Source organism: Microtus ochrogaster, chromosome 10 (assembly GCF_000317375.1).
Source record: "Microtus ochrogaster isolate Prairie Vole_2 chromosome 10, MicOch1.0, whole genome shotgun sequence".
Taxonomy (NCBI): Eukaryota; Metazoa; Chordata; class Mammalia; order Rodentia; family Cricetidae; genus Microtus; species Microtus ochrogaster.
Window position 1 is genome coordinate 68774295 of NC_022016.1, and position 20769 is coordinate 68795063.

The 20769-nt window shown below is 40.9% G+C and overlaps 1 protein-coding gene across 2 annotated transcripts in view; it reads right to left on the reverse strand.

The window, feature by feature from the left end:
- Window positions 1–20769, reverse strand: part of Jak1 (Janus kinase 1) — a 115108-nt gene that overhangs the window by 46540 nt on the left and 47799 nt on the right. The window lies entirely within an intron of this gene.

Below are 20769 nucleotides of genomic sequence, written 5' to 3' on the forward strand. Positions count from 1 at the left end.
AATTTCTACATGATGATCCAAACAGCTCCTGAAGTATTGGTGTTTATGTAAGGGATAAACAAATGATTAAATTTTAGAGAGAGAGCAAAACAGAAACTGAACTACACAGTTCTAATGCTCTAGAATGCCAGCATCAGAATGTGAGTGTCTGAGACAAAGACACTGGCAGACTGTGCAGCAAAAAGACTAAGTGATGGCTCAAATCAAAGATAAGAATCTAAATAAAACAATGCATGCATGTACTTGATTATTTTCACCAAAGACAGGATCTTGCCAGGTGCCATGGTGCATGCTTTTTAAGCCTAGAACTTTGGAGGCAAAAGTCTTTGAGTTAGAGTCTAGCCTGTTCTACATACTGAGTTTCATATCAAAAAGGTCCTATCTTACCTACAATGAATTTATTTCATTTTATTTATTGTATTGTATTGGTTTTTTGTTTGTTTTTTGTTTGTTTGGTTGGTTTTTTGTTTTGTTTTTCAAGACATGGTTTCTCTGTAGCATTGGAGCCTGTCCTGAAACTTTGTATACCAGGTTGGCCTCAAACTCACAGAGATCCACCTACCTCTGCCTCCCAAGTGCTGGGATTAAAGGCGTGTGCCACTACCACTAAGCCCACAATGAATTCTTTTGAGAAATCAAAACCTTTCTGAAGCACGAAGTACTGATAAAATGTTGAAAAGCTCAGAGAAAAGGAAAAGAAAACTTCATAATTTTGAGTACTCTGTCCTGGGAACCTGCAGGGAAGAGCCACAGAATAAGCAGAGGCCTGGTTCCATGCAGCAGTACAGTCTGCTGAAGATTAAATACAAAGGCTGGAATCCTACTGACTTGGACTTGAATCTGGCTTCCCAGGCAAATTACTTAGCAACCCCGAATCTCAATATTCCTAGTGGAAGGAGGGAGATAAAATAGCATTTATCTCACAGACTGGCAAAAGCTAAATACAACAAATAAAGCATCCAACAGACTCGCATTCTCAGGAAGGCCTTACATGTGGACTGTAATTTCTGCTCATCTGATTACAGTAATGGGATACAGTTCCAGCCAAGGAGGAGCCCCAGAATGCACAAAGCATCTTCATGGTTTGTGACAGAGAAAACCACTGGCACTTCAATCTGAGTTGTGTTGGACTAATCTGTGTGAGTGACGGGAATCCAAATGTGGGGCTCTTGATTGGAGAACCTTATTCTTTCCACAGTCACCATTACTCCCATTTCCTCTGGCTCTTTACTAGTAGTAGTTTTCCATCTAACATCACCCAGGACTCTGATCTCATTAGAAACCTTTTAAAGGAAGCCATTAAACCAGGTGTGGTTGTGTAGACCTACAATCCAGCCACCAGGAGGCTCAGAGGATTACAAATTCCAGACCAGCCTAGACTACAAAGTGAGTTTGAGATCAACCTGGTCTGCACAGCAAGACCCTATCTTAAAACAAACAAGAGCAGCAAAGCCATTAAACTGCCCACTCTGGCTGTCCTCCAGCCCACACCTACAGCAACCCCTGCCACCCTGGAGTGGGAAAAGCAGTGTTCCAGTGATTCAGCACAAGCCTACCTTTCCTGGACATAGAACTTTCTTTTTTTGTTATTGATTTTTATTGAGTTATACGTTTTTCTCTGCTCCCCTCCTTTCCTTTCCCCTCCACTTCAACCTTCTCCCATGGTCCCCATGCTCCCATTTCTCTTTCTACTTCCCATGTATATTAGATCCATGTATGTCTCTCTTAGGGTCCTCTTTGTTGTCTAGGTTCTCTCGGGTTGTGAATTGTAGGCTGGTTTTCTTTGCTTTATGTCTAAAAGACACTTATAAGTGAATACATATGATAATTGTCTTTCTGGGTCTCGGTTACCTCACTCAATATAATGTTCTCTAGATCCATCCATTTGCCCACAAACTTCAAGATGTATTTTTTTTCTGCTGTGTAGTACTCCATTGTGTAAATGTACCATATTTTCCTTATCCATTCTTCAGTCGAGGGACACTTAGGTTGTTTCTAGGTTCTGGTTATGACAAACAATGCCGCTGTGAACACAGCTGAGCACATGTCCTTGCAGTACAATTGAGCAACCTTTGGGTATATAACTAAAAGTGGTATTGCTATGAACATAGTTGAGCAAATGTCCTTGTGGTATGGTTGAGCATCTTAAAGTGGTATTGCTGGGTCCTGAGGAAGGTTATTTCCTGATTTTCTGAGAAATCGCCACATCCAAAGGGGTTGTACCAGCTTGCACTCCCACCAGCAATGGAGGAGTGTTCCCTTTGTCCCACATCCTCTCCAACATAAGTTGTCATCAGTGTTTTTGATCTTGGCCATTCTTACAGGTGAAAGATGGAATCTCAGAGTTGTTTTGATTTGCATTTCTCTGATGACTAAGGATATTGAATATTTCCTCAGTGTCTTTTAGTCATTTTAGATTCCTCTGTTGAAAGATGTCTGTTTAGGCCTGTACTCCTAAAATCCATTTTTTATTGGATTATTTGTTCTTTTGATGACTGATTTCTTGAGTTCTTTGTATATTTTAGAGATCAGACTTCTATCTGATGTGGGGTTAGTAAAGATCTTTCCCCATTCTGTAGGCTGTCGTTTTGTCTTGTTGACTGTGTCCTTTGCTTTACAGAAGCAGTTTCTCAGTTTCAGGAGGTCCCATTTACTAATTGTGTCTCTCAGTGTCTGTGCTACTGGGGTTATTTTTAGGAAGTGGTCTCCTATGCCAATGAGTTCAAGTGTACTTCCCACTTTCTCTTCTATGAGGTTCAGTGTGGTTAGCTTTATGTTGAGGTCTTTGACCCATTTGGACGTGAGTTTTGTGCATGGTGATAGATATGGATCTATTTTCATTCTTCTACATGCTGATATCCAGTTATGCCAGCACCATTTGTTAAATATGATTTTTTTCCATTTTATATTTTCTGCTTCTTTATCAAAAATCAGGTGTTCGTAGGTGTGTGGATTGCTATTCGGGTCTTTGGTTCGGTTCCATGGAACTTTTTAAGGTCTACAGGCAGGAAACCAGCTGCTGTCCTCCAGTCGTACCACCAGTGCCTCCCACCAACAGCACCACAGACTGTCTCTCCCGACACCCCAGCACTTTGCTGTGACCTGGGAACATTCTGCTGAGAGCACCGCAAGATACTGTAAAGCTGCTGGACTCCAGCCAAAAAGAATGACATAATATAAACACAAAAATGCATTTTTTCCTGTCAGCAAGTCAGAATTACAGCTTTTCTATATGCTATTCCTGTCACACAAAATCACTCACTTCTAACTATAGCAGCAATTCCAGGAATAGCCCACAATAGTAAATGCTGCTTCATTTACAATAAATTTCTAGGGTTGAGCAAAATGATCGATGACAAGTCAATGGGTCGGACTCTGCCTTGTTCCCAAAGAGCCTGCTTTAGCCAAGAGGAGGTCTCTGACCAGAGCAAGCAGTACTCTGTTTAATTAAAGTCAGTAAGTGTCTTCCTAAAATCCACACTGTACCAAGATAGTGGCCAGTTCAATTCTGCTTTACTTTTTCTTCTTTTAAACTAATTACCATTAATGTACCTATAATGTTATTAAAGAGGCCATGATAAGACTTAGTGAAGCCATCGCCACTGCCTTTCTTAGAGTCAAAAATACGGTGGCAAAAGTGGATTCTCAGAAGGGGGAAGTCGGGCCAGGCTTGGCAGCGCAGTCCATCATCCCACCACTTAGGAAAAAGAGACAGAAGGGTCATGAAGTTGAAGCCAGCCAGAGCTAGCCTGGACAACATAATGAGGTCTCGTCTCTAAAACAGGGGTGGAGATGACAGGCAGGACACAGGCACCTGTCTTTCTTTCAGTCAGGCTGCTTAAACATCCATCTAAAGGACTTAAGAAGCACCTGCACCATGACAATGAAACCTGTCTTTTATTTTGTCCCTAAAAGGGGCTTTCAAATGTTTGACCACATTCAGGATTCATAGTCCCTTCCACAGATGAAAAGACCTGACTTAGGACAGTCCCATGATCAATGGTCAGTGAGTGGCACAATTCCTTGTCCAGTGTCCTTGGTGGCATTTTGTTCCTTTCTGGAAAAGATACAGGCTGCAAGGAATCCCCACACAACAAAACAGAGAACAGATACATAAGTATGCACACTAAAACCTTAGGGTCTATTTCCAGCTGCTAAGACAAACAGGGGCCTTGGCATCTGGAGGAGGATGTGGTAGGATGCCAAGAATTGGCAGTAGAGACTGTGCAATCAAGAAGGCACAGAGTATGAGGCTTGGGCTGGGAAGCCATCTGGGAGAGGAGCAGCTGCCAGACTCAAGAAATCAAGATTGAAAGTGGGGGAGGGCTGTGCTATTCTAGAAAAGAGTCAGAAGAAAGGAAAATCACCAGCATGGTACCAGCAGGTGTTCAGAGCAGGACAGGGAAACAAACACAAAAAAAAGACAGGAAAGAGCAGACATTATGGAAAAGTGAAGAAGGGTGCAAAAGAGTCTGTGTTAGTCTGTCCAGGAAGACAAATGGCCAGGACATGCCTGGTCTTGAGCAGGTCTCCTAAACTCTCAGGACTCAAATTCTGCCTAATGATAAAGTATTGGGGCTCTCTACAGATGGAGGCAGTTAGAAGTCTGGGCCTCTAGTCACTCCAAACTGGGTCAGACCTACTTCTTTCTGTGTGACCTTGGGTACTTCCTTAACTTCTCTGAGTTTCTGTTTCCAATGTAAAACAGTAATTATAAAACTCACTGCTTTACAAGATTGTTACAATGATTAGAGAGTTCCCTAATCTTATGCTAAAATTAAAAGCTTAACAGCCATTAGGTCAGTTTTTGTTAAATGTACACAAGGGTTCAAATTATTTTCGATTTAAAAAGGGTGGCTCAACTGTCAAAGTGTCTACTGTATAAACATGAGAACCTTGTTTCAGATTTCCAGCACCATGTCAAAACTGGCATAGCTGCAACAGAAGCAGAGTAGGAGTGCAGAAAGTTGAAACCATGATGTTTACTGCCCAGCCTAGGTAAAATGATGCCTGAAGTTAACCTCCTACCTCCACACACATGTGCACATACAAATGAACAGTACATACACAAGGAGGGGGGTGAGGAACAGGTAAAGCATGTGGGAAACTATGTTGTCGCAAATTGACACAATTTTTCACTAACATAATTTTGGCACTGTCATGAAACAAAAGACACAGAACCTTGCTAGCTGGCACACCTCTTGACAAAGCCTGAAGGAAACCATGACTTTGGTGATTAAGAAGTGACCCTGAGTTCCCCCATGCTCCTTGCTAATTTGTGCTAATTTATTTGTGTGTCCTAAAATTTATACAAATTACTTTGGGGACAAAAACCCATCTACATGGATCCTAGACATCTTTCACCTTTAATCACTTGGCATTCTCAGGTACAAAACACAGTCACTTGTCAGAGTAGTTAGGGTGAGAGCGGAAGGGGAAGGCCACCACGCTGGCACCACCACCAAGGGTCACAAGCCATTGCCAGGTAGGGACTCTGCTTCAGGCACAACTCCTTAAAAGCTCAGTACCCAGAAGGAAAGAGTCAGAGCCCCTCAGCCCTGCAGTCTCATGGAAGACCAGTAGGGAGACCAAGCAAGCAACACAGACAGAACAAGTGCTGCAAAACTCCAAACAGAACAACACTCTATGCTCTAAAGGAATTTGGCTACTGCATCAAAATATACTTGGATGAAAAAAGTAAGAGAAAAAGGAGAAAAAAGTTTTCCCTACAGAGTCTCCAGCACATCTCTGTTGAGTAATCATGATCAATATGTATGATTAACAGGGGCTCTCCTTTTTTCCTTCAAGGCTGAAGATAAGCCCAGGGTACCAACTCATCCAAGTAAACACAACCACTGAACCACATGTGTAGCCCAAAATGCCACCCTCAAACTGATGGCAGAGCTCTGAGCAGATGGCACTGGTGCAATACGGAACACATTCAATGCTCCAGCAGCAGAGAGAGTCGAGACCACCCTTCTGCCCATCCCGCCCCATTTTCTGCAGCACAGCCTCGCATCTACTCTTTAGGAACTATAACTGCAGTAAGAAATACATCTTACAATAACCACGTGCTTCACAGAAAGAAACTGTCAGGTGAGGTGGCTCACATCTGCAATCCCACACACAAGAGGCAGAGGCAGGAGGATCTCTGGTGTGGGAAGTCCTTCTGTCTATGTGTTGCTTTTATTGGTTAATGAATAAATCTGTTTTGGCCAGCAGTTTAGCAGACTAGGGCAAGGCAGGAATTCCAAACAGATAGAGGAGGAGAAAGAAGGCGGAGTCAGTGAGAAGCCACGTAGCTGTCCCCAGGAGACAAATATCAGAATCTTGCTGGTAAGCCACAGCCACGTGGTAATATATAAGAGTAAACCAGAAATACACTTAAGCTATTGGCCAAACAGTATTGCGAATAATACAGTTTTTGAGTGATTATTTTGGGCCTGGGCAACTGGGAATGAACGAATGGGCTCCCCCAACAGATCTCCCTTTCTTATACAATGAGCTTTGAGATCAACCTGAGTTACACATTAAGATCTTGCTTCAAAAATTCAAATGGGGGGGGGGGGCGCTGGAGAGATGGCTCAGTAATTAAGAGCACTGACTGCTCTTCCAGAAGACCCAGGTTCAGTTCCCAGCACCCACAATTGCCAAGATCCAACACTCTCACACAGACGAAACACCAATGCAAATAAAAAATAAATAAAAATGAACAAAACAAAACAAAAAATTAAAAAAGGAAACAAACAAAAAAGTCTTACCCTCACTAGGTTTCACTCACTATTTTCTATGGTACCCTATTTTCTTCCATCTAATACATGGTTAAAATGCTAAAGCCTGAAAATAAATTTCACAGCTGACTAATAAAAACGGGCAGAGACTGCTCATGAGAGAACTGTCTTCACTAGTGTCCCTCCTAGACAGTTACCTCCTAGGGTCATATCATAGTTGCACAAAAATCTAGAAACTACATCTCAAAGGCCCGTCTTAACATCTGCCAATTACCCCTACCCTTACCCATGTGTGTTTCCACAGCCCCAGGTTTTACTTTTATGGTCACATTTCCCAGCAGTCTTCACAGAACTTAATGAGCTCAAACTCCAAGTTGTTTATTTTGCATCTGGTCAAAAATTTGAGCATATTTCAACCATATTTCCATTGTAAAGGGAGAAAAAAATCTAGTGTGTGGCTATCAACAGGAAATATGGAAATATGAGAAGGTCATTTAGTTCTGCATTCTGGATGGCAAGAGGTATCATAATTAGAGGTCACTAATTATTTCTTTATCAACTAACTAGAAAAAGGTATCCAGATGCAACTGTCATTTATCAGAAAAAACCACTTTCCACTCTGCAGGTTAAAAGGTAAAAGCACATTAATGAGACTCATGGAGACCTTGAAGTGAGGATCCACACAGGTCTGCAGCATGCCCACCTCTATCACTCTTGTCAAAGACACTAACAAACAACCCTTCAATTGGCTGGGCACTCCATTTACTATTTCTGCTGTTTGGCTGGTGGTGAGGGACAGGGCAGGAAGAGGCTACAAACCCCAGCCATAGTGCATCTTGTTTGTAAAGGTATAAAATCAGAATACACAGGATATTTGCTAAGAACACTCAGTAATTAGTGAAAGGAAACATCATGGTAGATGCAAATGATTAACTGGACTAAATATAGCAAAAGAAACGACGCGCTGACTCCTAGACATCTTTAAATAACACAAACACAAAGTCGCCATGTAAAGTCTGCACGCAGCTTAATGGGAAGAATAGAAAATAGTAAGATAGTCCCCTAAGCAGTACCTCAGAATGAGGCAAAGTGACCAATTGCAAATGTGGCACACACCTGAACAAGGCAAAGAGCACACTGTCAATGAGCACAGACAGTGCTAACATAGTCAGACCACAAAGACTGAGGGGAATCAGCATGGTGGATTTGGCCGGGTTAAGAAGAACCTTAGAAGCTAGGTTCAAGGAGCTTTCAACTTTCTGCAACTGGACATTTTTCCTACACACAGGAAAATACTAAGATTTATATACATTTTTTAATTCTGTAAAAGATAAATGGATGATAGGTAGGTAAGTGATAAGACAGGTAACAGATGCATATGACAGACAGATGTGTCTAGCAAAACATTTGGCCTGCAGAAGGCATGTAATACTCTGACCACTACAAAAGACATGAAAGTCAGTGGGAACTTTAGAGGTGGGAGGTTTGAACACAATGAGATTAGGAGCTGACTATAGGAAATACTCCAAACAAGACAAACAGGAAGACAGCAGAAGACAGAAGGGCAAATGGTCAAACCCCTACCTGGAGGCTGAATGGAGGTGAACAGAGAGCAGAGCTAAGAGAGAGGGTTGGCCTGGGCACCAGGGGAATGCAGGTACCCACTAAGAAACCTGGCCTCTTCTCTCCAGATACATCTCCTGAGAACATAACTCCTTCAGGCACAGGCAAATCTCATGTATGCACATGTGTGTGTGAAGGCAGAGATTTAGAAGGTAACAGGGAAAGTATATGCACAGGATACTTGGAGGTCAATTGTATGAAAATGACATACTTCTTTCCAAATATTATATCACCAACAGATGCATGGGTGGCTACCTACCATTCACCCCCATTCACCGCCCCCCACTTGCTCCAGCCCCAGAGGTAACAGCCCCAAGATAACAAAAGTGAACTCAGCAAATAACCTAACCTCAAATATCTGAATAATCATTTGGGCACACATCCAAACTTTATGAACTAATTTAACATATACACACATACATACATACACACACAAAACTTTTGGATAAAATACAATGAGAACATAGAGTTTTTCTGTGAATTACAGTGTAAGCGTAAATGAGTAGAAAATGTCACAGCTATTGGGGACAATAGTGACTAATTCATCCTACCCTACTTATATTACAAATGAAGACAGTGACCATAGCAAGCTTCATTGACATGCAATGGGCTTAACTAAAGAAGCATCCCAAACCATGTTTTCTGGAACTCTTTGCCCCTGGGCGGGCGGAGTGGTGACTGTTCTATGGCATAGCACTCAAGAAAAGGGGGGGGGGCATAGGAATCCATAGTGAAATAAATCAGAAAAACATGGATTAGACAGAGTTAAATAGTTATTTTTGTTTGTTTTTGGTTTTTGAAACAGGATTTCTCTGTGTAACAGTCCTGGCTGTCATGGAACTCACTTTGTAGACCTGGCTGGCCTCAAACTCACAGAGATCTACCTGCCTCTGCCTCCCCAGTGCTGGGATTAAAGGTGTGTGCCACCACCATCCAGAGAGTCAAACAATTGACATCACATGGATTGTGTTCAACTTTTTCTAAATTATTTGACCAAGAGACCTATTTCTGGAGATGAGGAATTGAGACAAGGGTCTCATTATTTAACCTAGAATGGCTTCAAACCTGAGATCCTCCTGACTCAGCCTCCTGGGAACTAGGACATAGGTATGTGTCACCATGCTAGGGCCCTCTTTTTCTGATGGAATATGTACTTAAAAGACTCTCCATTAGATGATCTCTGTGCCCTCTTACATTTACCAAATTCCTGTGTTCATCAGAGACACCACCTCGAAGGCCTTCTTTCCTGGATAGATGACAAAATATAGATTTCCAGAAATGACACCCATCCATCTCTTTCCTCTCCCCTAGCCTGCTCTTTTTCATATAAACATATCTTAAAATTATACAGACAGAAGTGGGAGGTCAAATCTAAGATTGAAATACTATCAGATCAGACTTCAAAAGTAAGCAGAATGGAAGCTTTTATATTGTTATTTCAAGTAAATGTTCTAGAAACAAATGCCTGGAGTTCACATTTTATCTGTTCCTCAGTAATCCAACTCCTTAGGACAAATTCTAGCAATTCTGACAATAGCAGGTGGGCACAAAGGAAGAAGCTCAAAGAGAGAGAGAACAAGTATCTAGGGACTGGGGACCTCCCAAAAGCCCTTCTCAAATGATCTCAGTTCCCATTAGCCTAGACACTGTTTCTCCTTCAACCTACTTGATTTTCTTGTTTCTACCCCTATCTTTCTGCAAGTCTTCTCTTTTCACCACGTGATTAATTGAGTTATATGACACATTGGCAGTGAGCCATAGCGTCTTCCCAGAACAGAGCCCACTTGTCAGGAAACCCCGCCTGGTTTCCAGAGCAGGAGGATGGTAGAGAGGGGAAGAGCAGAGCCCCCACTCTGCGAGTTCTAACAGCTTACAGGGATTTGAAAGCCCAAGCATGCATCTGTCCACAAAAACAGATGCTACAAACTACACGCAATTTCATAATTAGTAACACATATTTTACGAATGTATTTATCTCCATACACAACACTTACATTGTCCTGAGTACAACAATCTTTCCCATAGTATCAGAGTTCACAGATCCTCTGTACATTCTTAGACTAACATACAGTCATATTGAAAGCATACAGTACTGTCTCCTACAGTACTGTTACATTTCCCAAACCTTCCTGTTTCCCCACCTGCTTTCCTCAGTATTAAACAAAGTACATACTGAAAACCTATGATACTTACCAAAATCACAATTCTTACACAAAATCACAGAACAGATCATAAGAAACTTCAAGTAGAAAAAAATCATTTCTGTACACAACCTTCCTACTCCTGTCTTTACGGATACAATTAAGCAAAAACAAGTCATATGAGTGTTCAGTGTGATCTCTCCTTTGACTCCTGTTACAAGCTAAAAGAGAGAAGGGTCAGGTTCTAGTGTCTCATGGTCAGTCAAGTGTTCAGGCTTAAGCCTCCCCACTTCCAGGCACCTTCCTTCACCTTTTCTCTATCTACACTGGCAGTCAGATCCAGATTGGTGCTGTAAATACCACTTATCTCAAAACTCTGATCTCAAACATGCACATTTTCAACATCTCTGCTTAGAACTTGCATCAACAGCACCTCCTCCCTCCACGCCAGTAGTCACCATCTCAAATGCCAGTGTTCACCACACTGTTACATCAAACCCCCAAAGGTCAGTCTTGACACATCTATGTCCTCACATCCCACATCTTAACTATTATTAATTCTATCAGTATTAGCTTCAAAATATGTCCTAGATCCAACAATTCTCACCACTGCAATGTGAGTCACCATCACTGTCTCAACAGAAGCACCAAAAGGGCAGGAGCTGTGATGGTTGTGTTGCTGGGTCTGCTGGGTCTTGCATACAGCTTGATAACCTGTGAATGAACACTAGATAAATGACAAATGGGGATGACTACGTGAATACTGTCTCAGAACAGACAACAGAAAAAGTTAGGTCTTGAACCCAGATCTTCAGCTTTGTTCTTAAAACTGCTTCCAGTGTGCACGCTACCTCTTGAAGCTTTGAAGAAAGGGTATAGGCTGTCCTACGTTCACTCTTGTGCTTGTGTTTTCCTTACAGATCCAGATATTTTCTCCTGTTAAGTCTTCTGCTCTGGCCCTGAGGAAACACTGTGAAGAAGTGGAACATCCATGGAACATAGCACACTACTTTTCTAGTAACACCTTTACAACTGGGCTTGTTTGAGGGAAAATTTATTCTCTTTTGAGAAGAATCTAATTCTTAGATTTTATTTATTTTTGATTTTATGTGTATGAGTGTTTGCCTGCATCTGTCTATGCATCCATGTGTGTCTGGTACGTGAGGAGGTCAGTAGAGGGTGCTAGGTCTTCTGGAACTAGAGTTACAGATGGTTTTAAGTCTCCGTGTGGGTGTTGGGGATCAAACTTGGGTTCTTTGCAAGAGCCACAAGTGCTCCTAACTTTTGAGCCACATCTCTAACTCCTGAGAAAATCTTATTTTTAAAAAAAGAGAGACTGGAAGGCTGAAGAGGTAGTTCAAAACTTAGCACACTTTCCCTGTAATCATGGGGACCAGAATTCAAGTTTCAGCACCCACATAACAAGCCAGTCATCCTGCACATGCCTATAACTCCAGCTCCATGGAAGACAGAGACAGAAAATTTTCTGGGGCTTGTTTGCTCCCAGTCTATCTAAGAAAGTGTGAGCCCCAGGGTCAAATAGAGACCTTGCCTCAATAAAATAGGCAGAGAATGATAGACAAGGACATCTGATTCTCTCTTCTGGTCTCCACATATGTACACAGATACTCAGACACACAGATAAATAAAGCTTGGGGAAGGCAGGAGTTACAGTTTCAGTCCATGCCTGTAACTGCAGCTCTTGTCAGGAAAAGACAAGAGGATTTCCATTCCAGCTTGGGTGATAGATAAATTCCAGGCCAGCCTGTTTCACAAAACCAAAGAGACAAACCTGAGACATGGCTAGCACTGATTAGATCATAGGAGCCAGTCATCTTGTCCAATTCTCAACTGAAAAATTATGACATAGGGATGGGAGCAGATGTTTTAGGGAAGCAGAAACACATGTAACCATTGCATATAGATGTCCTCATGCATTCCTGCTGGTGTCCTCAAAAAAGAAATAGCTACCCGAAAGTGAAAAGGCTATGTTCTGTGGGAAAGATTACACTGCTGTAGAGTTATAAACCTCTCAGCTTTCCTCAGATCTGCAGTAAAAGGGAATTCAGAAAAAGTTCAGGATCCCAAAATTACAGGGTCTGTCACAGTACCTGCTCTGAATTTTGTACTTTTCAAATGCAGTGAGAATATACATATAAGATGTGTTAGAACACACTCCCAGTCCTGTCATGTTGAGATCTTCTTGACTTTAGAGAACTGACCTCCTGAAAATACAGGGTTACTCTAAGAAAAATCAAATACAAAAGTGACATGAAAACATGATCCTTTATTGAAAGATGCTTCTAATAAAAGAACCACCAAAAAAAAAAAAACCTAGCAAAACTATCCTTACACCAACATTACATTTGCCAATTAATAAACATAGAATTATGAAGCTTACTTTGCTCTTCTCATTAGCCTAAATCCTTCTAGGTCGGATTTTTCTCAGTTGGAACCTGAAACCTGCTCAGAAAAATCTGGTGTTTATCAGATATCCAAAGATGGGACAGGTAAAGAAAGGATACTGATAATGGAGTCTCTTGGTCCCTTAACTGAAAGAGCAATACAGACACTTTAAACACACCCATCTTCTCTAGGGAGTACAGGAATGTGGAGGAGTCAAGTAAGTACCATCCAGGTCAAAACTTTAATATACCAATCCAAAATTCTTACCAATTCTTTGAATGTAAAACCTTCAGTAAGCCAAACAGAGGGCTCATGTTTCTTGTGCTCAATCTCATGGCACTGAACCTCTCAAGACAGCATTTGCAATTGACTATATAACCTTGTTAATCTCAACATGACAAAGGTTATTCTACTAAATTACCATTGACACTGTTCAAACTTTTAACACAGTCAAGTTTCTATTCCATTTGCTTATGGATCATCAACTATGTTTTGCTTGAATTTCCACATTTAGGGAAAATGGTAAAGAGTCTTATCTTGACTGGTCTCCATACTAGCAAAATGCTATTTAAGTAATTTTAATTAGGCAAATGCAAGTCTGTTAAAGATGAAAGGATATACACACCCCTATCTTTAGAAAACAGTCTTGAGCCTATGTTCATAGCAAACAAATGCACACACAGGCTTTGCTTAAATGAGCTTTAAATGCACACTCTATCTGTAAATATGACCTCTAGCCAGAGAAGTTGCATGATTAGATGTGACTATTCGCTAGTCCAAAGGCAAACGTACTGAATTTCCAGACAAAATTCCCATACAAGGTCACAGGGTTCATGAAGCCTCGTTGGAAGTTGCTATGTATATTCTTTATTAATTAAATTAAAGGCCTCTAGAGTTTCTACTTTTTGAACTTCTGATAATTATATCAAAATAATGTTGAAACTACATTAACTACATTGACTTAACCCAAAAGACTCTTTTTTATTTTTTATAAAAAAACAACATGTCCACATAGTTTATTTCTCACAGTTATCCCAACAATTGAACATTTCAAGAACATACTGCAGATAGGTAAGAAATGTACAAAATGTTTCAAATGATTCACAAAGAAATCCAGCAGCATAAAAGAATGCTTGTGAACTCTTGCTCACTGTGCAGACTACATTTAAGCACTCATTAAATAGTAATAAAAATACAATCTTTTATGAATCTTGTGCTGATTACAAAAGAGGGAAAAATGATCACCATATGATTTTTATATTAGGCAGTTGTCTTTGACGAGTCGTATGGACAACTCCGAATACAGAGGCAGAGGCTGTGTATCTCAGAGGGATTAATGTTGTGACTCAGACTTTACAGTCTACCACTGGCACTCTTCACCACAGTCTGTACACATCACATGATCATCTTTATAACATGACTTTAAAAATATATCTGCGTGACTTTACGACATTCGTACCCATGAGCTAGTTGCGGAAGCAAAGCACAGCCACCTCATGCTTTGCTCTTGGTAAGGACAGTTCATCGTGATTAAAAGTTAGGTATCAAACCGTTCAGCAGCTCCAGTCTACTATAGGCCATCAGTGACCACCAGACAGAGCTCTTTTAGAGTACACATCCCAGAAGCAAACACCAGCATTGGTTAGAACTTCGTCTATGAGTCAGTTTCTGCACTGAAAACTATTTTCACAAAACTGAAAGCCACTAAACTGACTTAATATAAATACCTTGTCTTCCATCACCATACTTATGACCGAGGTCTTTGAAAGCTTTGGGCTTTACTCTCTCGTTAACACGTGCTCTCGTTTCCATCTCACCCATCTCAGATCACCACCTTTATGGTGGTGGTGAAAATCTCACCAGGGAAATGCTCAGCTGTTGATCTACAGCCACACGGTGCATAGCTGTACTTGACAAGGACACTTGGGGAGCTCTCATGTTGTGCGCTGACGAGAACTAGTGCAGATACTCTCCTCCAAGTCATCTGTTGGCTGGGAAGTAGTTGGGGTCAAGATAACTACAACTAGTGCCCTGGGACACACAGTAGTCTCTGTCTAAGAACATCTCTGACTTATAAACAGGCTCTAACTGGTGGTCATCCTTGTGAATATCTGTTTCGTGTGGGCAGTCTGAACAAGAGTCACAGAAATCCAGAGACATTTCTGAAGGACAGTCCTGGCAGTGCCACCGGACACCCTGGGTGAGTTCTGCACCACAGTTATCACACTTAAAGCCCACATGCTGCACAAACCCACCTTCTGCTTGCATCTGCTGGAGCTTCTGCTTCTTTAACTTTTTAAACTGTAATAGTTCTTTATATTCAGGCAAACTCTTACACATGATAGGAATGCTTTTCTCATCTGATGCTTCCTCAGCAGGAGTGTTCATGTGGACTATTACATTTATTTATTTATGGCCGGGTTCATGCCATGGCATGAATGTAGAGGTCAGCAGATCATTTGCAGGACTCAGCTCTCGCTTTTTACCATGTATATTCTGGGGATAAAACTCAAGCTTGGTGCCAAGATTCCTTATCTGCTGGGCCATCTTTGGGGCCTATTAACCCATAAGATTATAAAGTGGTTTATTAAGTATCTTTAATAAAACAAGAATATACTTTTTGTTTGTTAAGTTTTTTAAGACAGGGTTTTTCTATGTACCCATGGCTGTCTTAGACTTTGTTCTGTAGACCAGGTTGGCCTAGAAATCAGAGATCTATTTGTCTCTGCCTCCTAAATGTTGGAATCACAGCTTTCCAGAGACAGTAAAGATGGACCATGAATTTCTTATGGGTTAAAAAGAAAGGGAATTGTGTTCAAATGCAATGCACTGCTCTTTTTTTTTTCTTAAGTTTATGGTGCTGCTCCTTGAAAATGTAAATGTTTCTGGCCTCTGTTCTGAGGAATGTTCGTGAGGAGGAGAGCCCCTGAAATACAATCTTCTGCTGCCTCCTGACTACTTGGAGATTTGTGGTGATATTTAGAAATATCAATATTGGCCATTCTGCACTCAGGGCATCAGCCTAAGATGAAAACTGCATCCCTGTTGTCAGTTTTCCTCCACAAAGTTATTCCCCTGCACTTGCTCATGTGAGTATGCACTTCACATTCACATTCCTGTCCCTCCCTCTTGTCCTCTCTGCATCTGTCTCTGTCCCTCTCTCCCTGTACTTGGCATTTACTTTCTGACACAAGAGCCAAAATGGGAAATTAAAGGGTCAATGGAGATGGGTCACATTAAATCAAGACAATTATTCAGGAGCACAGAAATAATACTCATCCACTTATCAATTTAGTTGGAGAGATGAGACTTAAATAAAATTGAATAAAACTGCCAGAAAGCATCTAAACAACACTACTATATTTGGTGAGTATTTTAAGACTAAAATAATTAGGTCAGAAAATCTTCCTTTTGTGGCATTAATCATGAGAACAAGGTGAAGATAAAATTTTTCATTTGACCTGGGATAGGAGGGTTAAAAGGGGTGTTATTAGTAACACCCAATCACAGGCATGACCAGGCAAACAGGGTCATATGGCCACATAGCTGCTCATCACCATTTCATACCCTTATCTCATCAATTTCCTCACTGTACCTCTGCATCATCACATAGAGGAGATCGATAGCACCATCTCCATTACAAATAAGAAAGTATATGCCAGGGACTGAGGGTGTAGCAATTGCACGCTGGTATATAAAAGGCTCCTACATTCAACTCCCAATATAGCAAAAAGCAAAGAAAATGCATGCCAAAGAGATGAGTCAAGGAACTCACCCAAGTTTACAAAGAGTAATTAATACTGCAGCTAAGACTCCAACCAGGTCTGCTTGCTCCCTAGCCAAATGCCCTATTATTAACTAATCTAATGACCTGGATCAGCTCAACAACAATGAGAGCAAACAGAATTTCTTTCTTTTACAATAACAGCAATCAGCTTTTACATGTCTTGAGAAAATACTGTCCTGAAGGCTTCAAATGGAAACATATATCTAAGTTTACATATTGATTTTTTGTTTGTTCTAAAGGATTTTTTGTTTGTTTGGGGGTGATATCTTCCTTCCTTCCTTCCTTCCTTCCTTCCTTCCTTCCTTCCTTCCTTCCTTCCTTCCTTCCTAAACAGATCTCCCTATGTAGCCCTAGCTAACCTGGAACTATGTAGCTCAGGCTAGTCTTGAAGTTATGAGTGATCTTCCTGCCTCAGCCTTCCATTTTGTGCCAGGTTTACAGTCATGTGACACCATAGGTAACCTACAAGCCTACATTTTGAGCATCTCTACTTCTAAACACAGCTCTCACAGGTCTCAATGGAAGAAGAACCAAGACATTCTTGGACTGGTGCTGAGCACAAGCATCAGAAAAGGTAGCAGACATCGGTTCCTAGAATAGAAACAGCTCTTTGTAAAAGCAATGGACAGTCCTAAAAAATTAAGTCTTCAGTCTCTGAAGTTGTCTCAGAAATGGCTGTTCCTGCATGTAGTTTGGGGCTTTCCTAATTGACTGGCTGCAGAGAAACGGTTTCAAAAACAACCCTGCATCCCAAGTGGTGCCTAGTCTTTAGCTATTCCACTGCATGAGGTAAAAACAGGCTTCCTCTCAGATACCCTGGATAGTGGGGTGGACAGATAACAGACTGTTCAAATTGGAATACAAAAGTGAAGCTGGGTGATAATCCTAACTATGCTGGGAAGTTAGACTTAGAGTGGAATGCCCTGCCCATGGCAGATTTCACAAACAACGAAGGGGAAGTCAGTTGCCATAGGCTCACTTACATAAGGACTCAGTTTTGGAGAGTGTTATTCTAACTATTTGGATAGTATTATTTTAACTAGGTACCAAAATGTATCAGGCTTTTTTTCTTTTAGGCCACCACCCAGGTCCCAAATCATGACACAGAGACTTATTAGTTTTGAATGTTCAGCCTAGTGTAGGCTCATTTCTGGCTAGCTCTTTTAACTTAAATTAATTGGTTTCTCTTTATCTACTTTTTGCCTCAGAGTTTATGTGTTTTTTCTGTATAACTTACCTTCACTGTTTGTTTTTCTATGCCTAGCTGGCTGGTGCCTGCCTGGCTTCTTGCCCCGGCACAGGTCCCTCCTTCTCTCCTCCTCCTTCTTTCATTCCTCCTTCTCTCTCAAGCCTAGATTTCTCTTCCTATTTATTCTCTCTGCCGACAGCCCTGCCTATCCTTTCTCTGCCTAGCTATTGGCCGTTCAGCTTTTTATTAGACCAACTAGGTGCCTTTAGGGAGGCAAGATGAAACAAAACCAACACAACTTTTCCTAATTAAACAATGCAGCATAAACAAAAGTAACATAAAGTTAAAGTAATATTCCTCAGCATAAACAAATGTAAATTTGCTCAGTTAAAATAATATTCCACAACATTCGGTTTCATTCACACATTTGTGCGTGCCTACTATGTGTAGATATTCTGTACTGTACTGAAGCTCTATGGAAGCAGACTCAATCCTGTAATTCTAGATAAACATTGAGTAGGCAAAGTTCCACAGAGAAAAATATGGGGCTGATATGAACAGAAAAATAATAGATATTAAACAGGAAAAACAGGTCAGACTGGAGGTAAGATATTTCAGGCAAAAGTTAAGAGGATGTTGCAGAAACATACACTCCAGAGCACAAACGTCCCTCCTATGAAGTTCAGAGCAGTGCACTAGGGCACACATGCGAGTAGTGGCCAGAAACAGAAGAAAAGCAGTGAGGAAGAGGCACGCCAGACTGGACTCTCAGTCATGCCTGGAAAATAGAATGTTATAAACACAGGTGGAGGAGGCCACGGAAAAACTAATTTAAGAAACCTCCATATTCACAAATCATTTAAGAAGAGCAGCAGACAGAAGATAGAGAACAAACATAATGGTCCAAATAAGCAATGCTGCTGATCTGGCTGCCAGGTAATACTAGATGGTTACTGCTGTCTTCTGTGCCTGTCATGACTGCTGTGCACATGAACTCCCAGCAGCTTGAGTTACCTGCAGAAAATCAAGCCAGTCAATATTCCAGGATGATGGGGGAGGGGTTCCCACCCCTGCTGAGGAGCACCAGTAGATGGCCCTGCACCCTTGCACATACAGACAGCACTAAGAGGACTCAGTGAGTTGTAAAAAAAAGTTTAAATGATATGAAGGTGGGATGAGGAGATGTGATGAATGGGGATCCAGGAGAAGAGGGAGAGGAGAGTATGGGTACATGTATGAAATGGCCAACGAATAAACTAAAATCTTTTTAAAGAAAGAAATTATGTGGGGTTGGAGAGATGGGTCAGCATTCAAGAGCACTTGCTGTTCTTACAGAGGACCCAAGTTAAGTTCCCAGCTTTCACATGGCAGCTCACAACCATCTATGTAACTCCAGATCTAGAGGATTTGACACCTCTTCTGACTTCTGCAGACACCAGGTATAATGTGGTGCATATACACACATGTTGATAGAACACTCATACACAAAAATAAATCTTTTTAAAGATTTTTAAGAAATTAAGCTGAACTTAACATTTACAAATCCCCAGACATTGAGCTAGGCACTAGAGGACAAACAGAATTCACTCAGTGCCTTACAGAAACTGAAATCTAACTAAAAAGACAAGGATGGCAACAAGGGTAACCAGAGATATGGAGTAAAAGGCCTAAGTTAAACAATGAAATGCTTTTGCTGTTAGACATTTCAATATCTACGAGGGAGAACACTAACATAACTTTAGAACTTTAGAAATAAAGTTCTGAACTAATGTAGAAATAAACAGTAGGAAAAAAAAAGAAATGAACAGTTGGGAAAGAATAGCCATTCCAAGAAAGAACTACTAAAGATGAACAAAAAAAAAAATATTTACACAGCTGTATTTAAAATGCACCTATATTAATTAAATGATCTTTTCTGAACATACCATACAGCACAAGACTATAATCTCTTCTAGACTTAGAAGCAGTAAGTTGGATTCTATTAAAGGCCAGTATAAGCTACATAAATAAATAAATAACCATGTAAATTTGTATCCCACTTAGTAGCAATGTGATTCTTTCACCTGCCTCTTTTCACTGGAAAGTGGAAATGATCACATCTCTCACCTTATTTGTAGACTGAGAGTAAATGAGTCAAGATCCCTGGTTACAATGACAGTAAACACCAGTCTCCAATATTAGTCCCTGAAATCCCACTAAAATAGAAGTTATAACTTTATTCAAAGTATTTATGTAAAATAGTAGAGTTAAGGCTTTTTTATTTATTTAAGGAGCAAATCCACAAATGGGTGATGGAAAGATGACAGGCGAAGCTGCAGTTACCATTAAGAAGCAAGAAAACGGATGTGTGGGAATAGGAGAAGAAGGCCAGGCTGACAACGGCAAAACAAACAAGCAAGTCAATGTCAGCAACAAGACCTCAACGTGCACAATTGAAATGCACTCTCCAGAACACCAATGACAAGTGGAGAAGAGAAGACGTCTCTAAGAATAAGAACCATTTCCCAGTCTCTAAACAAAAGTTTAGGCCACCCAATCCCAGAGACTTCTCCCCAATAACGGAAATGTTATGCGCCTATCCTGTCTGCTATGGTAGTCACCGAACACTGAAACTGTGGCTACTGGCCCAATGACCTGACTTATGAAATATTTAGAAATTCAAAATGAAATGAAGGTTGAGGGTGTCACTGAAGCACATGTTTAATATGAACAATGCCTGGAGTTCAACTATCAACACCAGAACAAAGTTAAACGATTGCTATGTGGCTAGTAGCTGTGGCTTGATCATGGTGGGTATAAAGGCTTATTTTCTGGGAAAGATATAGAGACTAGAAATACCAGGCAAGCCAGAGGAACCTCAAGCACATCAAATGTTCGTCCAGACACTCTGGG